The sequence below is a fragment of the Mus musculus genome, chromosome 3 (assembly GCF_000001635.26).
Source record: "Mus musculus strain C57BL/6J chromosome 3, GRCm38.p6 C57BL/6J".
NCBI classification, from domain to species: Eukaryota; Metazoa; Chordata; class Mammalia; order Rodentia; family Muridae; genus Mus; species Mus musculus.
In genome coordinates this window covers 104,404,414-104,422,647 of record NC_000069.6, presented here as the reverse complement: position 1 = coordinate 104,422,647, position 18,234 = coordinate 104,404,414, and the positions used below count along the sequence as shown (strand labels likewise).

At 46.1% G+C, this 18,234-nt stretch overlaps 1 long non-coding RNA gene and 1 pseudogene across 1 annotated transcript; one reads left to right on the top strand and one right to left on the bottom strand.

The window, feature by feature from the left end:
- On the top strand, positions 4,337-5,988 carry Gm9273 (predicted gene 9273; annotated as a pseudogene).
- Positions 5,113-13,487, bottom strand: Gm38412. Its single transcript, XR_375931.3, has 3 exons — positions 11,481-13,487; positions 10,216-10,301; positions 5,113-6,914 (listed from the first exon to the last, which is right to left on the bottom strand). It is a non-coding gene; the product is annotated as a predicted gene, 38412 (long non-coding RNA).
- Positions 13,488-18,234: the final 4,747 nt, after the last annotated feature.

Below are 18,234 nucleotides of genomic sequence, written 5' to 3'. Positions count from 1 at the left end.
ACAGAGCTCTTAACAACGAATGGGTCTTCAAGCCCAAAGTTCCAAAGTCCTTCCACAGTCCTCCCCAAAACAAGGTCAGGTTGTCACAGGAATACTCCACTATGCTGGTACCAATTTGTCTTAGTCAGGGTTTCTATTCCTGCACAAACATCATGACCAAGAAGCAAGTTGGGGAGGAAAGGGTTTATTCAGCTTACACTTCCACATTGCTGTTCATCACCAAAGGAAGTCAGGACTGGAACTCAAGCAGGTCAGGAAGCAGGAGCTGATGCAGAGACCGTGGAGGGATGTTCTTTACTGGCTTGCTCAGCCTGCTCTCTTATAGAACCAAGACCACCAGCCCAGAGATGGCACCACCCACAAGGGGCCTTTCCCCCTTGTTCACTAATTGAGAAAATGCCTTACAGCTGGATCTCATGGAGGCATTTCCTCAACTGAAGCTCCTTTCTCTGTGATAACTCCAGATGTGTCAAGTTGACACAAAACTAGCCAGTACAGGGTGGAAACTGGGTTCGCAGTTTACCCACTCTCGGAAGGCAAGCTGGCCTAAGTAGTGTGGCTGGGGCTTGGGGTCCCAGTATTCTAGAGGGAAGCATAGATCCAATTGCTTGGACAGGAAGAGCTGCATTCACCCCTGACTTACCTAGCACCCACCACTCTAAGACAGGGATGAAGCCATGCGGAGGACTTAAGCCATGTGCTCTTCTGCAGCTCATATCATGATAACAGGAGGCAGAGGACGGACACTCAGGAAAGTGTCACATGGCAAATGGGTGACTGGAAGTGATAGGAAGTACCTGGTCATGCAAAACTGGAGAGGGCATTCCAGTGCCAAGACTCCAAGGAAGGTAGGGGCTTAATCTGTGAGAGCATTAGAGAAAAGACAAGTGAGGCTGGAGCTCAGCGAGAGAGGCGCCCATAAGTAGAGAGGTAGGTGGAGGCCGAGCTCTGGAGACTGGGCTCTATTCCAAGAGCAGTGATTTCTGTGAAATCATCTCCCACTAGCTCAGAAGCTTCAGGGGGCCAGAGGCTGTGTCCTCTCACTTGGTAACTTTCATCCATGGTATGCGGGGACAACTTTTTCTTTCCTTGGACTCTGATTCTCCCTAGAGTCTGTGGAGCCAGGCTTCAGGCTGTCCTCTGCTGGCCCTGGGACCTTTTGTGCTCCTCTTTTCACACTGAAGGGGCAGGGCCTTTGTGATGCACAAATGCCATAGAAGTGGCAGTGTGTGATGTTTGAGGCTAGGATGTGAAGGTCATGCCAAATGGCCACATAGAGAGGCCTTCATGGCATAGAACCTGGTCCTTAGACAGGAGCTAGCCACCACTTGTCAGTCAAGTGAATGAGCCAACTTAGACGTGGGGTCTCTTACCCTGGTGGTGGTGTTAGGCCCACGCGACACATTCTTATCCTTGTGGTGGTTGTGGTGGTGATAGGCCCGGATGACACATGACTGGAGCTGACTGAGAGCTCCTTGCGTCACTGAGAAATGGCAAGAGGTAAATGATTGACTGGAACTCTCTGCTTCTAGGCGATTTCGTATGCAGCACAGATGGGACACACACCATGAGGTCACTCACAAGTGTGTTGAGACACAGCTGTGAGGAAATCCTTACTAAAAGGGACTTTTCCTGTGGAGGACAGAGGATCAGGAGATGCCTGAGACCAGAGCAGGGCTAAAGTTGGTCCTTGAGGACCTCAGAGATTCAAGATACTGCGCTCAAGGGTCTAAGTCTTGTGTGATTCCCCACGTTTGTTTTTTTGTGACCCTGGGCTGGTTTTACAGGGTGAACGGCTCTTAAATGTGTGTTTAGGTGAGGAAGGAAGAGTGTGAAGGATTAGGAGAGAGCCTCCAAAGCTACTTTAGGGAAGCTGCAGAGGGAAGAAAAGAGCAGGCCTTTGTGGACCGAACCAGGCTGTGCACAGAACCCCACGGGGCCTGAGGTGGGCTGGGTGTTAATAGGTAAAAAGTGAGATGGAAGGAGTGAGGCTGGCTCAGTGGTTTGCCAGCCCCAGGCACAATGGCTGTCCCAGCTCTTTGAGGGTCTCAGTTCTGGTCAGAGCTCCTCCTCAATTAAAAATGTAATATCATCCCAGTTGATCTTTTGTGGTGTAGTTTGGCATCATCTTCCTGTAACCTCCTCTTGACATGTTTGTCTGGAACTTTCTGCATCTATTCATTCATTGTGTGTCTGTATGTAAATGCGGTGTGTGTGTGTGTGTGTGTGTGTGTGTGTGTGTGTGTGATTGCCATGGCATGTGTGTGGAGGTCTGAGGACAACTTCTGGGAGTTCTCTCTACCATGCAGGTTCTGGAAGACAATCCGAGGTTGTCAGGTTTGGCGAGGTCCTTCACCAGCTGAGCCATTTATCTCTCTTACCCAGGCTACTTATCTCTGTCATTTACGGATGCTATTCAGTTGAGGTCTGTTGAGTTCTTCTTTTAGAGTAAGTTTCATTTGGAACTCCCCTGTGTGCTGTGTGCTTGCTGTTGCATTTGAGGTGGATGTAGGCTGAGCCTGGCCTCCTCCTGTCTTGAGGCACTAGATAGGAGCTCCAGTGTGTTGAAGACCAAAGACCCAGAGGGTCAGAGAGCCTGCTGCTCAGCTTGGTGATAAGGGAGCACTTGGGGGATTTCTTGCCGGTGTTTTTCCTTTACCCATGCTATAAATAACCAGATTAATCTTTCCCAGATACCAATCTCCTCACACATCACTCTGCTTCAGTCCCCTGGGATGGATCTTTTTCAGATGTTAAGGTCAAAACTTCTATCTCACTTTGGTCGCTGTGTGGCCTCTCAAGCCCAGGTCTGTTTGTATTTTGTGATGCAGCTATTTCCTCCAAAATGGAACCATTCCCCTTTGAGGGAAGAAAGGAGGCTTCTAAAATTCGGGAAGTAAAATATACAAGGCCAGGAAGTAAATGAAATTTAAAAGGCTCAGGAAACTCCTGGAATTTAACAAGATCCCCAGGGACCCTATCCAAGGTTGTTTGATCACCAAACAATTGCTGGGAAGAAGAGATGTTGTGATCAGCTAAGCTGTTTGCTGTATCAGGAGCTCTGTGGTTATCAGCAAATGTGGTTATTTGTAGGTCATCCCCCACACAGGGTGGGATTCTCAGGGATATAGCCTTTGAAGTCACCTATGTTCCCATAGGTGACCCCCATAAGCTCACTGCCTCATCAAGCTAGACTTGGGTGAAACGATTTTATTGGTCTATTATCTGGGGGCAAATCAACGTTTGTTCACATGTACCCATGTTATACCACATAGTCTGCTTCTCCCACCTCCAGGCCCCTAAGGCTGTCCTTACTCTGCTTAAAATGATGTTTGTTCCCCTCTATGGATGTCCTTTAAAGCCCTTCTTAGACCCTGCTTCAGAGAAGTCAACTTTCCACCTAGCACAAGACATTTTGTACCATCCACATCCATTAGCATAAATTGTGTGGATCCATGGGTCAAAGTCACAGAAACATGAGGGTTGGGGACACTTGTGGGATAAGTTCTCATTGCATAGAAGAGGAGACTTGAAGTAGCTTGCTCAACGTCACACAATCCATGCCAAAATCAAGTTGAGAGTCTAGATTGTTCCTCCCCCTCTCCCCTCCTCCCCTCCCCCTTTCATTCTCCTCTTCTCCTCCTCCTCTTCTTCCTTCTTCTCTTCTTCTTCTTCTCCTTCTCCTCCTTCTCCTTCTTCTCCTTCTCCTCCTCCTCCTCTTCCTTCTCCTCCTCTTCCTCTCCTTTCTCCTCTTCTCCTTCCTCCTCTTCTCCTTCCTTCTTCCGTCTTATTCCCGCCTCCTCCTCCTCCTCCTCCTCCTCCTCCTCCTCCTCCTCCTCCTCTTCCTTCTTGATAGCAGCCCAGGCTACTCATTGTGTAGTCCAAGCTGTCCTATATCTTCATGCCTCACCCTCCTGAATTCTGTAATTGTAGGTATGTACCACCATGCCTGGGTTGAGAGTCTAGTTCTCCAGGCTAGGTTAACTATTCTAGTAGCCTCTTGAATGTAGACACTATCTTAAATTTCTTCAAAGTCCCTAAACATAGTGTTTAGTTAATATTCATGGGGCCTTGATGGATTGTGGCTGAGGCCCAGACATGCATCCCTCATCCCTTTGAGGCCAATCTAAACTCAGTACTAAGTAGGAAGGTTGAGAGGGACTAGCCTCTTCAGATCCTGCCTCGGAGGAGCATATACAGGAAAAGGGTGAAAACAAGTGTCCCTTTGCTTGAGTGCAGAAAGCCAGTGGAGTTCTAAGTGCGTGTGTTGCAGGAAATAGCAAAAAAAAAAAATGCACTGGCACATGCGCAGAGAGGAGTTGGAGGAGCCGGGGCGGAGGGCTGGTCTGAGTGACTGGGGGCAAGATACAGGACATCCTTCTACAGAGAGCCGGAAGAAGCTGGAGGAGGAAGAAATGGAGAAGGAGGAGCAGCTCCTTCAGCAGTTAGTAGTGAAATCATACGAAGACACGACTCTGGAAGAGCTGGAGGAGAAGGAGCGTGAGCTCAGAGATGAGGACGAACGAGCTGTTGAGATATACCAAAGGGTGCCTGAGTGGAAAAGCAACTCAACTGAAGAACAAATTTGGAGAAGTTTTAGAGATCTCAGGAAAGGACTATGTTCAAGAAGTTACGAAAGCTGGCGAGGGCTTGTGGGTGGTCTTACACCTATACAAAAAAGGGATTCCCCTCTGTTCCTTGATAAACTATCGCTTGAGTGGATTCGCTAAGAAGTTTCCAGATGTGAAATTTATCAAAGCCATTTTAACGACCTGCATACCCAACTACCCCAACAGGAATCTCCCCACAGTGTTCGTCTACCAGGAAGGGGATCTCAAGGCACAGTTCTTCGGTCCTCTGGTGTTCGGTGGCGTGAACCTGACCATGGATGAGTTGGAGTGGAAGCTGTCTTGAGTCCGGAGCAATCAAGACAGACTTGGAGGAGAACCTCCAAAGAACCCATTCAAGACCTGCTGCTGTCCTCAGTACGGGGCCCTGTCCCCATGAGGAGGGACAGTGATTCCAAGGGTGACTAAGATAGCAGGGATGTAACCTTTTATTGATGTGACACGTTGTCTGGATTTTTAATAAGGACAGAAAGCAAAAATTTATCATTTTGGTTTTTAACCTTTTAATTATTTAAATTTTATACATTTCAGAAATAATCGTTGCTGGAATTTTTTTTTAAAAATGTGTTGGAACTCTTTAAATTAATTATGTTTCTTTAAGAGAAATTTAAGCAAGCTATTATGCCACATATCTATGTTTTCCTACATGTATTTCAGCAAACCGTGAAACTCTTTAGTATTTTTTGACATGCAACTATATAGAAAAGAATGTGGAGTTTAAAAATATAATGTGAATAAATTAAGTTAAAAACTATTTAAAAAATAACAGTGTGAAAAATGAGAACCAGCTTTATAGTTAAGTTAGATTGTTCATTTTCTTTTTATAAAGCTAGTAAAAGAAGTATCAGCTAAAAGAAATGGCTGATAATTTTGAGACAAAAACTATTTTATCAAATTAGCTGACAGATTTCAGCTTACTGCCATGGTTGCTTCCAGTTCAGACTTCCAGTTAAACTAATGTGTATCTCTGACTGTTAAAACACCAGCTATTCTTTGCCGTGGTACAGGTCTTTAACCCCAGCACTGGGAGACGGGCAGGCAGGTCGTGGAGTTCAAGGTCAGTCTGGTTTGCAGAGTTACCAGATAGCCAGGGCTATATCATCAAGACCGTGTCTCAAAAACAAAAACAGCCAGCACTTCTTGGCTATAAGGTCCTGTTAGCGTTGGTTTGGGGGAATAAGGTTTAAGCAGACACATATATAAGTTCTATCTCAGTTGATTTATAAAAATGTTTCAGGATATTTTTTGAGCACAATCCCGTAAATTGACAATGAAAGCAGAAAAATGTCTATAATATTTTTGTTGAATGCTATAACGTGTTTGGAATCTTAGAGATAAGAGTCTAAAGAATACAGGGTTTGTTCAGATTAAAAAAAAAAAAAAAAGAAGCCCCATCCTGCGCTATCACTGGCTACTCTCTGACTCGGGTGACCTTGCTGCCTCCATGGCTAATCCCATGCAGCAACTGCCCATCTTGTGGTTCTCTTGCTGCGGATTCTGCTCACCTTCCCTGTGAGCAGAGCCATCCACCCCTGTGGTCAATGCTTCCAAATCCCAGGAACCCAGTAAAGTCGAAACTCTAGAGGCTTGGAATTTATAAGTCAGATTTATGTCAGTAACTCTCACCCCACAAAATGCCCACACAATGAACTCAGAGCCAATTGATATTGATATAAACTGCCCACCTGGATTGGACAAATTGTCCTGTAATTATCCATCCCTTATAAGATAGTCATAGCTACCTGTGGCTATTTAAAGCCACGTGGAATCTGGATCGTCTTTCTCTTCCTCCATCTTCTTTCCTTCTCCTCTCTGTCTTCTCTCTCCTGTTTCTAAAATTCCCTGCCCGCCTTCCTTTTCCACTGTACAATCACAGGCTTCTTGTTGTATTAATATTGAAATTAATTGGAGGTAAGTTCTGCTGCAAGCATGTAGGAGAAAGCAGGTCTAGCTCAGTGCTTATAGCTATGCATCTCTGAGCAAGCTATTAGCCTCTGAATTCAACTTCCTGACCTGTAACATTAGGATAATGGGATTAGGAAAATATTCTTTTAAAGATGTATTTATTTATTATATGTAAGTACACTGTAGTTGTCTTCAGACACACCAGACAATATTGAGCTGGCTGAAGAACTTGTCAGCATTATCTACATAGCGTTGATTGTGCAATCTTCAGGGGTGGTAATGGAGGCTTTCGTCAGGTCCTGCAAGCGTCCGAGGTGAGCGAGACAATGTGTAGCAAGGTTGGACGCCCTACAGACATGCTCTGAGAGCCGGTGGGTGAAGCTGTGAAGGTGAATGAGATCAGTTACATTGATGGCCCTAGGATGTTTGAGATGCCAGGACCATGCCGCATCTTCTGAGGAAAGCTGAAGGCACAAAGTGGACCTAGCCCAAGAAAGAGGCCACGTGTGCTAAAAGCAGGCAGCCCTGGAGGAGCAGGGATGCCCAAGTCTGTTGGAGCTCAGAAAATTCCATCATGGCACCAGATGCCAGATTTGGAGCTCACAGACTTGGTGTTTACTCCGATGGGTTTCTGTCTTGTTTCAGTTTAGTCTCTCCTCACGCTAATCCAGTTCTTCCCTTCCGGAATAAAATGTTTATTCTATTGTTATATATTGAATATGTGTAACTTTAAAAAAGATTTATATTATTTTTAATATGTGTATGGGGTGGGGCACCCACAGAGTCAAGAAGAGGGTATTGGATCCCCTATAGCTGGAATTGGTTACAGTGTGAACCAATGGTTGCTAGGAACTGAATTTGGGTTCTCTGTAAATGCTCTTCACTGCTGAGCCATCTCTCCAGCCCTTGAAACTTACTATTATTTCTACCTTTACAGGAGCTCACAGTTAGGAGATTACTCTGAGTATCAGGAGACTCTGGAGGCTTGAACAATTTAGAACCACTAAGGCTTAGGAGGCTCTTGGAGAAGAACTGAGTAAGTTTTGTATTCTGAGATGGCTGTGGGCCTTTTATGAGGCCAAGAGCAGAATGTTAGGGATCAAAGTGATGTGTTTGGGTGCCAAGTTAACAAGGGGTAAGTTTATGATGGTTAATCTTCATCGTCAAGTTGGCTGGATTTAAGATCACTTAGGAGACACTTCTAGGCTTATCCGTGAAGGTGTTTCTAGAGGTGTTTACCCAAGTAGGGAAAACATAGTCTGAATGTGGGTCGTCTCATGGGATAAGGATCCAGACTGAATAAAAAGAACCAGAAGAGAAAGTGTGTGCACCAGTGTAGCAGGCACACCAACACTCCCCTCTCGGTTTCCTAAGTGCAGATACAATGTGACCTTGGGGTCTTGCTCCATGCTTTCCCCATCTTTGTAGACAGTATTCTCTCAAACCAGGAGTCAAAACAAACCTTCTTTCATTAAGTTGCTTGCCAGACATTTTGTCACAGGAGGTAGAAAAATAGAGTATCCTGTAAAGGGAATCATGTGCAAGCCAGTTTGCTGGTGACCTTGGCATGACCAGCTCTCCCCCTTTTCTCACATACAACCACTGAATGCAGCATCCTGAGATAGGAAGGACCTCACTAGAACAGCCTGGGCTCTGTTGCAGCCTGGCTTCTAAACAGGATGTTCTTCAGCATGTTTAACCCAGCAAGCCAAATTCCTAGGGTACAAAACCCAGGTTGGGTTCCTTTCCAGGGTCTTCTGGCTGAACTGGAAGTGATGTAGGCGCAGGTGAAATCTCATCCCTTCCTGAACCTTGGGGACTGGCTCACAATGACTCCTGGGCTTTTGTTGTCTCTGTCTGCTTACCTATAGTAATTAGCCTATGCTCTATATAACTTGTGTGTATAAACATAATATCTCACCCGATTCACATGTTCTCATAGCCAGAAGTGTTCCTTTGCTTATGTAGCATACACTACTTTCCCATTTTGTGATTTTCATGAGATAGTGTAGTGGCTTGTGTTCTCATGTTAATTATGCTACCCAAAAACCCGTTTGAAATGTCCTGCACATAGGACTAAAGGAAGCCTGCCCCCAGTTGGTTTTTGACTGGTCAATAAAGTTACCGGCAGCCAATGGTTGGGCAGGGAGACAGAGGTGGGACTTTTAGGATTCCCAGGAAGGGGCAGAGAAAAAGCCGTGAAAGGGCACAGGGGACAGACCATGCTTAGAAGGTGCACGAGGGAGAGACCGCCCCAAATGTAGGTACAAAGGGGAAAGCAGCCCCAAGATGGCTGCCTAGAAGGGTCTAGGGCAGCAAAGATAAAATATAGATTTAATAAGTATTAACTCAGAAATATGAGAGGGGAGGTTCAGGAGTGGCCCAGCCATTAAGCTAATTACAGCATGTTAAAATATAAAGGTTGCATGTATGTGCCTTTCATTCATGGATCTAAAACATTTGGGTGGGTGGCGAGAAGAAAAGCGCACACTGGGAACATAGAGCAGATTTTAGTATATTACTACTATGCACTGGCTGGTTTTGTGTCAACTTGACACAACCTGGAGTTATCACAGAGAAAGGAGCTTCAGTTGAGGAAATGCCTCCATGAGATCCAGCTGTAAGGCATTTTCTCAATTAGTGATCAAGACGGGGAGGGCCCATTGTGGGTGATGCCATACCTGGGCTGGTAGTCTTGGGTTCTATAAGAAAGCAAGCTGAGCAAGCCAGGGGAAGCAAACCAATAAGTAACACCCCTCCATGGCCTCTGCATCAGTTCTTGCTTCCTGACCTGCTTGAGTTCCAGTCCTGACTTCCTTTGGTGATCAACAGCAACGTGAAGTGTAAACTGAATAAACCCTTTTCTCTCCAACTTGCTTCTTGGTCGTGATGTTTGTTCAGGAATAGAAACCCTGACTAAGACATGCTACAAGATAGTCTCGTTATATAGCTCAGGCTAGGGAGGGACTTTGCTGTGTAGCTCAGGCTAGCCTTATATTCAAGATGTGTCTGTCTTAGCCTCCAGAGTGTTGTGATTACAGACCCACTAAACCTAGTGTTGTAGACTGTCTCTGTAATCCATCCATGTTCTGTGATCAGAAGTCCACATTTTTATTGCTACACAGTATGTTATTGCACAAAGACACTTGCTTATTATTCTAACATTTCTTTTTAATAAATGCCAGTAGTGGTTCTTATTTTCCAATGGTATAGAATAAAGAACATCTACTACCATACGATTTAACTGAGACAAAGGAGGAATATGGTCTTTTCATGAGCCAGTTTTCACTTTGGTGGTTTAAATTAACACAGAGGTGCAGCATCGAAGATCAGACTTTAGTGTCCTCCTGGGACGCCCCTCCCCCTCCTCTTCCCAGTCTGTGCACCTCACCCAGCACCCTCCACCATAAAATTACTTGGAGCCAATTAAGAGCCTTCTGCTTCCTCATCAGGGATATTTACGACTGTGGGAATATTTATGATGCATGGTGAGGGCACGAGTCAGGGAGGAGACAGTCTCTGCTGTCCTTGTAAGTGGGATTTGCCTCTTGCTGGCTCTTGCCGGGGTTATAAAGAGGAAGAGTGCAGAGCAGAGAGTTTAGAATGGCCTTTCTCCTGGTTCTTTCCATCCCACCTTTGTGTTAGTTGGTAGTAAGCCTTTTAAAAAATTATTCTTACTGACCTGTCTGCTTTTGAAGGAGGTGTTTTGTTTCTCTGGTTCTCCAGGGTTCATTCTGGGCCTGCCCCAACATGCCACCCAGGCTGGCACTGTAACATGTTAAAGGAAGACATCTTTGATGTAAGGATGGAAATTTCTTGTTCCATAAGAGGCTTGGGAGCCACCAGAAGCTAATGTAGTGCTTCTTCATAGAACAGGAGGGGCCAGGACCATTTTAAGAACTTGGCAAAATCGCCAAGGAAACCATAACTTTGAATATCCATTTTCTTTGCCTGCCTGCCTGCCTGCCTGCCTGCCTGCCTTCCTTCCTTCCTTCCTTCCTTCCTTCCTTCCTTCCTTCCTTCCTTCCTCCCTCCCTCCCTCCCTCCCTCCCTCCCTCCCTCCCTCCCTTCCTTTCCTTCTTCCTTCTTAAGATTTATTTATTTATTTATTTTATGTATGAGTACACAATTGCTCTCTTTAGACACACCAGAAGAGGGCATCAGACCCCATTACAGATGGTTGTAAGCCACCCACTGTGTGGTTTGCTGAGAATTGAACTCAGAACCTCTGGAAGAGCAGTCTGTGCTCTTAACCACTGAGCATCTCCCCAGCCCCTTGTCTTTCTTTCTTTCTTTCCCTCATTCTCACCTCACAGGAAATGCCTTTCCCCTTCCTGAGTGTGTGGCCTCCATCTGGACTAAGGATCCCATGCTTTTCCACCCAGAGCTGGCTTACCCTCATCTCTGAGTGCTCCCTTGCACTCAGGGTTCCTTTCAGGGCTGGGTGTAGCTCAGTGCTACAGTGTTTACCTAGCACATACAAGGTATAGGGTTCAAGCTGAAGGAAACACACACACACACACACACACAGCCCTCACACACACGTACACTTACTTCACACAGCCACCCCCCCTTACCTCACACAGCCCTCTCTCACACATCTCTCTCCTTCTCTCTGTCTCTCTCTCACACACACCCTCCTCACATACACACCCCTCACACTTCCCTCACATGCACACACTCACACTTCGTACACACACTTCATATACCCTGCCTCCCCCTTCCCCCTCTCTCACTCTCTCTCTCTCTCTCACACACACACATACACACTTCACTGTCCCATTCCCTAAACTTGCTCTCTAGAGGCTTCTGCCCAAGTCACTGAGTCTCCTAAAACCATCTTTTACCCAAGTCAACAGGAATCTAAAACAGTTTCTGCCCTTTGGGAGCTCATAATTTAGTCAGAGAGACACATACGTACAGATTTTAGAATGTTCTGTAACAAACCTCCAGAGGTAGCTAATATTGAAGGTGATGGTACAGCAAGCCATGCCATGTGATAGGCCGAGCTGTGAGTGGTGCTAATCACAAGATGTCACTCAGATTAGAGAGAAGCCTCAGGCGACTGTGGACTCTGTGTCGAGGGAGCCTGTAGAGGGTGGGTTAGCAAGTCCCTGGGAAAGGACAGCGTAGAGTAAGGTCAGACATTTCAGAGAATATTCTTCTAACCAACCTTCATTCTGTTCATGAAATTATTAGCCTAGGGTGGAAAAGCTCCCCTAGAGAGATTTGGGAGGTTCAGCTCTTTGCTAATTATCCAAGTGGGAGGTGGAAAGGGGGTGCAGGGGGGTTGGCATCTAGGGCCTGGAAGAAAACATTAAATTTTCAGCAATCAGGTTACTCCCATATTTGGCCGGTAGTGGTCGAGGTCGAAAGCATCAGTGACTGGGTCATGTCTCTAAGAGCCCCACCTTGTTTTGTAGAAAAATAACTAATGAAGTTCATGTATGATGCATGGACTTACCCTCACAGGGAGGTAATGGGGCCCAACAAACAAACCAATCACTTGCCCAAGGAACAGGAAGTGGGTCAAATCCTGCTGGGAGTTTATTCACAGTTTTGTAGGCAGGAAATCTGGGAAGCGGATTATTTTTCTTCTTTTGAGACAGTGCCTCACTCTGCAGTCCTGTGTGACCTGGGGTTCATGGCCACCCTCTGTCGACCACAGCCTCCCAACTGCTGGGATTACAGCCATGATCCACCACACCGGCTTTAAAAAGTTGCTTTGTAAACATTTAGCATAAATTAAGGCTTACTATTAAATCAAGAGGTGAATTCATGTGGTCAGTTCTGATAAACAGATGCTAACGAGGCAAGGCCCTTAGAAGCCTGTAGAAGAGGAAATAGTTGGTCCAGAAACAGCCACTGGGAGTAGCTGCAGTGCTAAAGGATGCTTCCCAGTGGGCTGGAGATGGAGATATGGAACTTGAAGGCTCCTGGCCTCATGGGGTCCTGCCTCATTTTGGGGAAGAAGGAAGATGGCTAACAGATGACCCGAGGCTAGTCATTGGTCTGTTGTCAGACAACAGGTACTTACTCAAAACTACCATGTCTGAGCACTGGGCTTGGCCCTGGGAGACAGTTGTGAAAAGTCCCTGCCCTGCATGTCTACATTGCAAGGAGGAGGAAGAGGGACTTGCAATGGTGAAATAACCTGTTCACACCTAACCCAGGTGACATGACGATGGCTGCAGGTCAGCAGACAGACTTGAGAATGGTGAGTTTGAGAACAACCATGTGGCAGGTGTTTCTAGCTCCTTCTGGGGAAGCAGGGATCTTAGTCATTGGCCACTTGGTGACAGGTTCCTCAGGGTTTTCCGACACTGGGTGCAGGGTGCAAGGCTGGGCTGTGGAAGGACTCTTTGCCATGGTGGCTGTGGACTTGTGGCACTTCCTGACGTGAGGGAGGAGAGATCACTTCACGACAGCTCAGCTTGGTGTGGTGAGGGCATGTGTGTGACACAGTGAGGGTCCCAACAGGACCAGTTGTCTCACTCATTACAATACCTCAAGCAGAAGGGTGCTGGATGACTCCGTAGCTGGCGAGGGGATTCATAGCTGCTCAGACCCTAGCAGAAGGATAAGGGAAGTAGATATTGAACTGGGAAGAAAGGGCATATAGAGATGGCTTGTCTTGAAGAATCTGAGATGGCCAAGGCTGGGGCCTCCTAATGGGGGTGGGACATGAGGACTGAACACAGTGATCCTAATCTCTTGCTGTCCATTTTTAAGTGGGGTTCCCAATAGCAAATTCCAATGAGAAGTCAGTGGACAGAAATTCAGGAGGGGACGAGCAAACGGGAAACACCACATAGACTCACCATACCGGGACACAGCAATCTCCATACAGAAAGATATACCCTCCACTGAATACCATGGGTCTTCTGTGAGAGCAGCTGGCTTTGGGAAGGGACAGCCAGGCCCCAGCCCTGATGTGTCTTCTTACTTGCCTCTGCAGCAGGCACACGGAGTTCCTCAGAACTTCTGGTGCCACACCCTCTCTGCTGAGCATTTGTCACCAGGGAGGGGAGCTGAGCAGAGATGTTCATGTCCTTCTTCTCCCTCACCCAGGCTTCTGTCGGCCCAGTCTTTCTACCTTGCCGATCCGAGTATGTCATTTCATTCCCTGAGAGCACCTCACCATAGCATCCAACACAGAGCCCACATTTCATCATGACTTATGAGACTTTTGAGGTGTGGCCATTTCCAGCCCCATTCTTGCCAGACTTATCATATTTCACCACCTTTTCAATTGGCAACTTTCCTTCAAAAACTCCTTTGCAAATCTCGAGACTGTGGTCCAGCCACGCAGAGCTGCTCTCTGGTCTTTCCCGGACCCCAGGGCCTTTGCATGTGCTTACCACTACGTCAGCATCAGGAATTCCATCAAGTCTACCCTGACTTTCATTCTTCTTCTCTCTATTGCTGGCTGCTGTGGGAAGGGGTTGCTGTGCACCCCTCATCTCTCCCATAGCATCTGAACCCTGACCCAAGTCACAGTGTTTCTTTACTTGTTTTAATTTAGTAGGTATTTACTGAGTATATGCTGCTGAGCCTGTCCCAACCCAAGACCCCACACTATTGGCCTATGTTTTCTATAACTCCTTATCCAGAGACATCTTACATATTTTAGGTTTCTCAGAGGAAATATTTCCTCCAGGAAGTTCTTCTCTCAGCATCTTCTCTATCTCCCAGTCTCTGCATAGGAAGGGAGATCTGCACCACTCCCCATGTGTTTTCATTACTGGTGCAGAGCCTCCCATGTGTTGGGCATATATCACATATGTGGTAGGAGAAGAGGCAAAAGCGTCTCCCATTAGAAATGGTAAGGAATAAATAAAGACTGATCCAGAGGTGAACTTAAAGCTTATTCCATGTTGAAGGATCCCTTTAAGAACAATACAAAATTACCAATATAAGATTAGAATTGAAAACAAGCCTTTATTTAGTGGGGGGAAATGTCACAAATATCACAAAATAAAGAGAAATAATAGGATTTTGTATTAATTAACTGTCTAGTACACCACTGTCATATTTTTCTACATTTCTTTTGGATGAACACTCTTTCATCACTTCTTCATATTCAATGATTATGTGATGTTTTCTGTAGAGAGGAAGGGAAGATAATTAATCTTTCCTCCAGCATAATAAAAACGATATTTATATTGATGGATGGGGTGCACAACACACACGATTTCACAGCCGAGTACACTTGCTGCTTCTAAGACTGCAGCAGTCTGTACCCCACAAACAGGAATTCTCATAAATCCCATTGGGCATCATGCCCATCAAAAAAGAAACAAATGACTAGCCTATAATTGACTCGCAGTATTACTCATTACAGCCCGAGAACCCGTGACTACTGATGGTGGCAGCTTAATTCTGTGCTTATATTTCACTACGTGGGTGACAGGACACATCCCCCCTCAGGCTGTTTTGTTCAAGTCTTCTTTCTGCTGCACTACCCACACACCTAGTGTTGGCTTCCGTGGGCACTCTCCTTTCTGAGCAGAGCCTTGGCCGTGGACTTTAGTATGGCAATGCCAGAATAGGTTGGCACTATGGGCGTGGTTATTCTTGAAGCCATTTCCATACTGGACAGCTAATGAAAAGTGACTACTTTTAAAAGTGACTGCAGACCACCCACCCATGGTCCACAGAACCCCAAAGCCTAATTTATACCTGTCTTAATTTCTCCTTAATGAGCCCTCCAAAAATGGTTATACCAGCCAGTATGACAGTGCATAGGTTTGGATAGAAAGAGACATCAGCTTTGACTGAGTGTAGTAAAGCCAACTGGCAAACTTCTGTAACCTTTACAAACCACATGACCATATGAATGGTAGACCCCAAATTGTTCTTTCTCAGTGCTGTGGATCACACACAAGGCCTTGCTCATGTTAGGTAAATGCTTCACTTCTGAGCTACACCTCAAGCCCCAGGTCCATAAGCTCTAACATCTTCAGCTTCATTCTGAATTTGCCTCTGCTTGTTTCTTTACTGTTATGTCACTTTCTTCAGTGCTGTGACAAATGCCTGACAAAAGCAACCTAAGGATGGAAAGGTTTATTCCATTCCACAGTCCAGGAGCTGTGGCCTGCCATGGCGGGAAGGCATGGCAGCAGGGATGCAGGAAGCCACATTGAGGCCACAGTCAGGAGGCAGAGAGTAATGAATGCTGGCACTCACTCATTATCTCCCTTTCCCTGGCTTATTCAGTTTAGTCTCTCAGCCCACAGGATGGTGCTGCTCACGTTCATGGCAGATCTTCCCTTCTCAGTTCAACCTCTGGAAACACACCTAAAGGTGTGTCTCCTAGGTGGTCCCAAATCCAACAATGAAGACTAACCGTGACAAGGAGTGTTTGCTAGTGTATTAGTCAGGGTTCTCTAGAGTTACAGAACTTATGGATAGTCTCTAGATAGTAAAGGAATTTATTGATTATTTACAGTCGGCAGCCCAATTCCCAACAATGGTTCAGTCGCAGCTGTGAATGGAAGTCCAAGGATCTAGCAGTTACTCAGTCTCACGCAGCAAGCAGGCGAAGGAGCAAGAGCAAGAGCTAGACTCCCTTCTTCCAATGTCCTTATATTGTCTCCAGCAGAAGGTGTAGCCCAGATTAAAGGTGTGTTCCTTAAACTCGGAGATTCAATCTTCTGGAATCCATAGCCACTATGGCTCAAGATCTTCAAACCAAGATCCAGATAAGGATCTCCAAGCCTCCAGATAAGGGTCACTGGTGAGCCTTCCAATTCTGGATTGTAGTTCATTCCAAATATAGTCAAGTTGACAACCAGGAATAGCCACTACAGCTGGTAAGGGTAGAGCTGCTTGGTGTCACTACCCAGGTGTGTGTGTGTGTGTGTGTGTGGTGGGGGGGAGCCCCTTTGCCCAGTGAGTCACATTGCCTTGGTCAGAGCTGGTCCTCATGGAATAGTAGTTATGGAGGTGCTTGGTGTGGGAAGGAGACCATTCGGTGGGATAAGTTTTTCCTTTTCTTCATGATCAGGCAAGTAGGCCAGTGCCAAGATGTCAGCTGCCTTCATTAGCAGCCAAGTTACCCTTGTTGACTTCTCAAGGTAATTCTAATTGGCTACAGCCAGGGATAGCCACATCTACCTTTTATTATCAGTGACAGCAGCTCCACTGTTGGAAGTACAGGGAGAAAGGTCACATTGGAAACACTATTTTCAAGTACAGAGTCATTACAGGCAGAACTCATGGCTTCTACTATAATGCTGAAGAGTCTCTAGCCCAGTGTGGGGCCCTCTCAATTTTCTATTTCCTTTTGTCCCTTGTCAGGAGGTTGGCCTTGGGGATTCTCGTTCCCTCATTTTTCTTCATAGTATTGCATCTACTTCACAGAAAGTTCTAGATTGTCAAGGGCATGGCTCCAGGAGTCTCCAGTGATGAGAGATCAGGCTCTAAAGCACTAGGTCAAGAAAAAAACATGCTGCATTTCTGAGCCACATTGAGGCTTAGAGAGCAATGTATTGGGGTATATACACTTGCTATCTATCCCAGCACCCAGGGGCTGAGGTAGCAAGGTGGTGAGTCCTGAGAACCAGGCATGTCACACTTGCTCCCAACAGCAGGTCAGTCCCAACTCCCTGACATCTCTTCAATTTAAGTGTCCTGACTAGCATCTAGTAAGTCACCCCCCCCCACCTCTACATGCCCCCATGGCAGTGGGCTCGTGTCCCCATCACAAGACTCAATGCACTGCCTTTTATTTATGTACTTAGCATCTATCTTTCAAGATGGAGCGCTGGCTCTTCTAGAGCATTAATCAAGTCACTTTCATACTCTAACCTATGTTCATTGACAACTGGACATAATCTGGAGTCACCTTGAAGACAAATCTCTGCATCTCCACTAGGGATTTTCTACATTAGCTGAATTGACATGAAGAGATTCATTTTGACTCTTGGATTGGACAAAAAGGAGAGAGAGCGCTCAGTACCAGCTTCCTTCTGCTCCTGCAGCCATGTCTTTCCTGCTGTGATGGACTGTAGCTTCAAGCTGTGAAAACAAAACAAATCCTTCCTTCCTTAAGTTGATTCTCATCAGGGGTTTTGTCACAGCAGCACACAATGTAACTAATACAGTCCCCACCACAGAGCTTGGCCCTGAAGAATATCAACAGACTGAAGGGGGGGGGGAATGGATGCTTTGGTCAAAACCAACCCACTAACTGGGGCAAAGTGTTACAGTAGAAATAACATTGATACAGGGGGAATCAGGGTGCCCCTTTGTGGTTATGAGTCTCATTAATAAAACAATTTAAGAATGGACTCAAGCAGAAGCTCAAGGACAATTTTATTAGAGTTTGAAAGAAACCCCCCCCAAGGTGGGCAGACCATAAAGCTCAGGCACTACCCATAGAAGGAGAAGGGAGGAGAGAAAAGAGAAAGCCAGACTGTGTAAGTTGGCATGGAGGTCACAGAGGCATGGAGGTCACCAGCCATCATCAGGGAGGGAGGCTTTAGGGGCAGAGTAAGGAAGCCCAGAATGTTGGGAGAAGGCCAAATTATTGAGGAAAGTATAGTTACAAAAGAGATAGAAAGGAGAAGACACCCTTTTCTGAATAATTCTGCATCTCACGGAGGAACCAGTTATTTTTGCCTGTCTTTTGGCTTGTCTTAAGGTGGGCCTGCTTTCCTCAGGGTGAGCTCTTGGCCACGTGAACCACCCAGGCCCA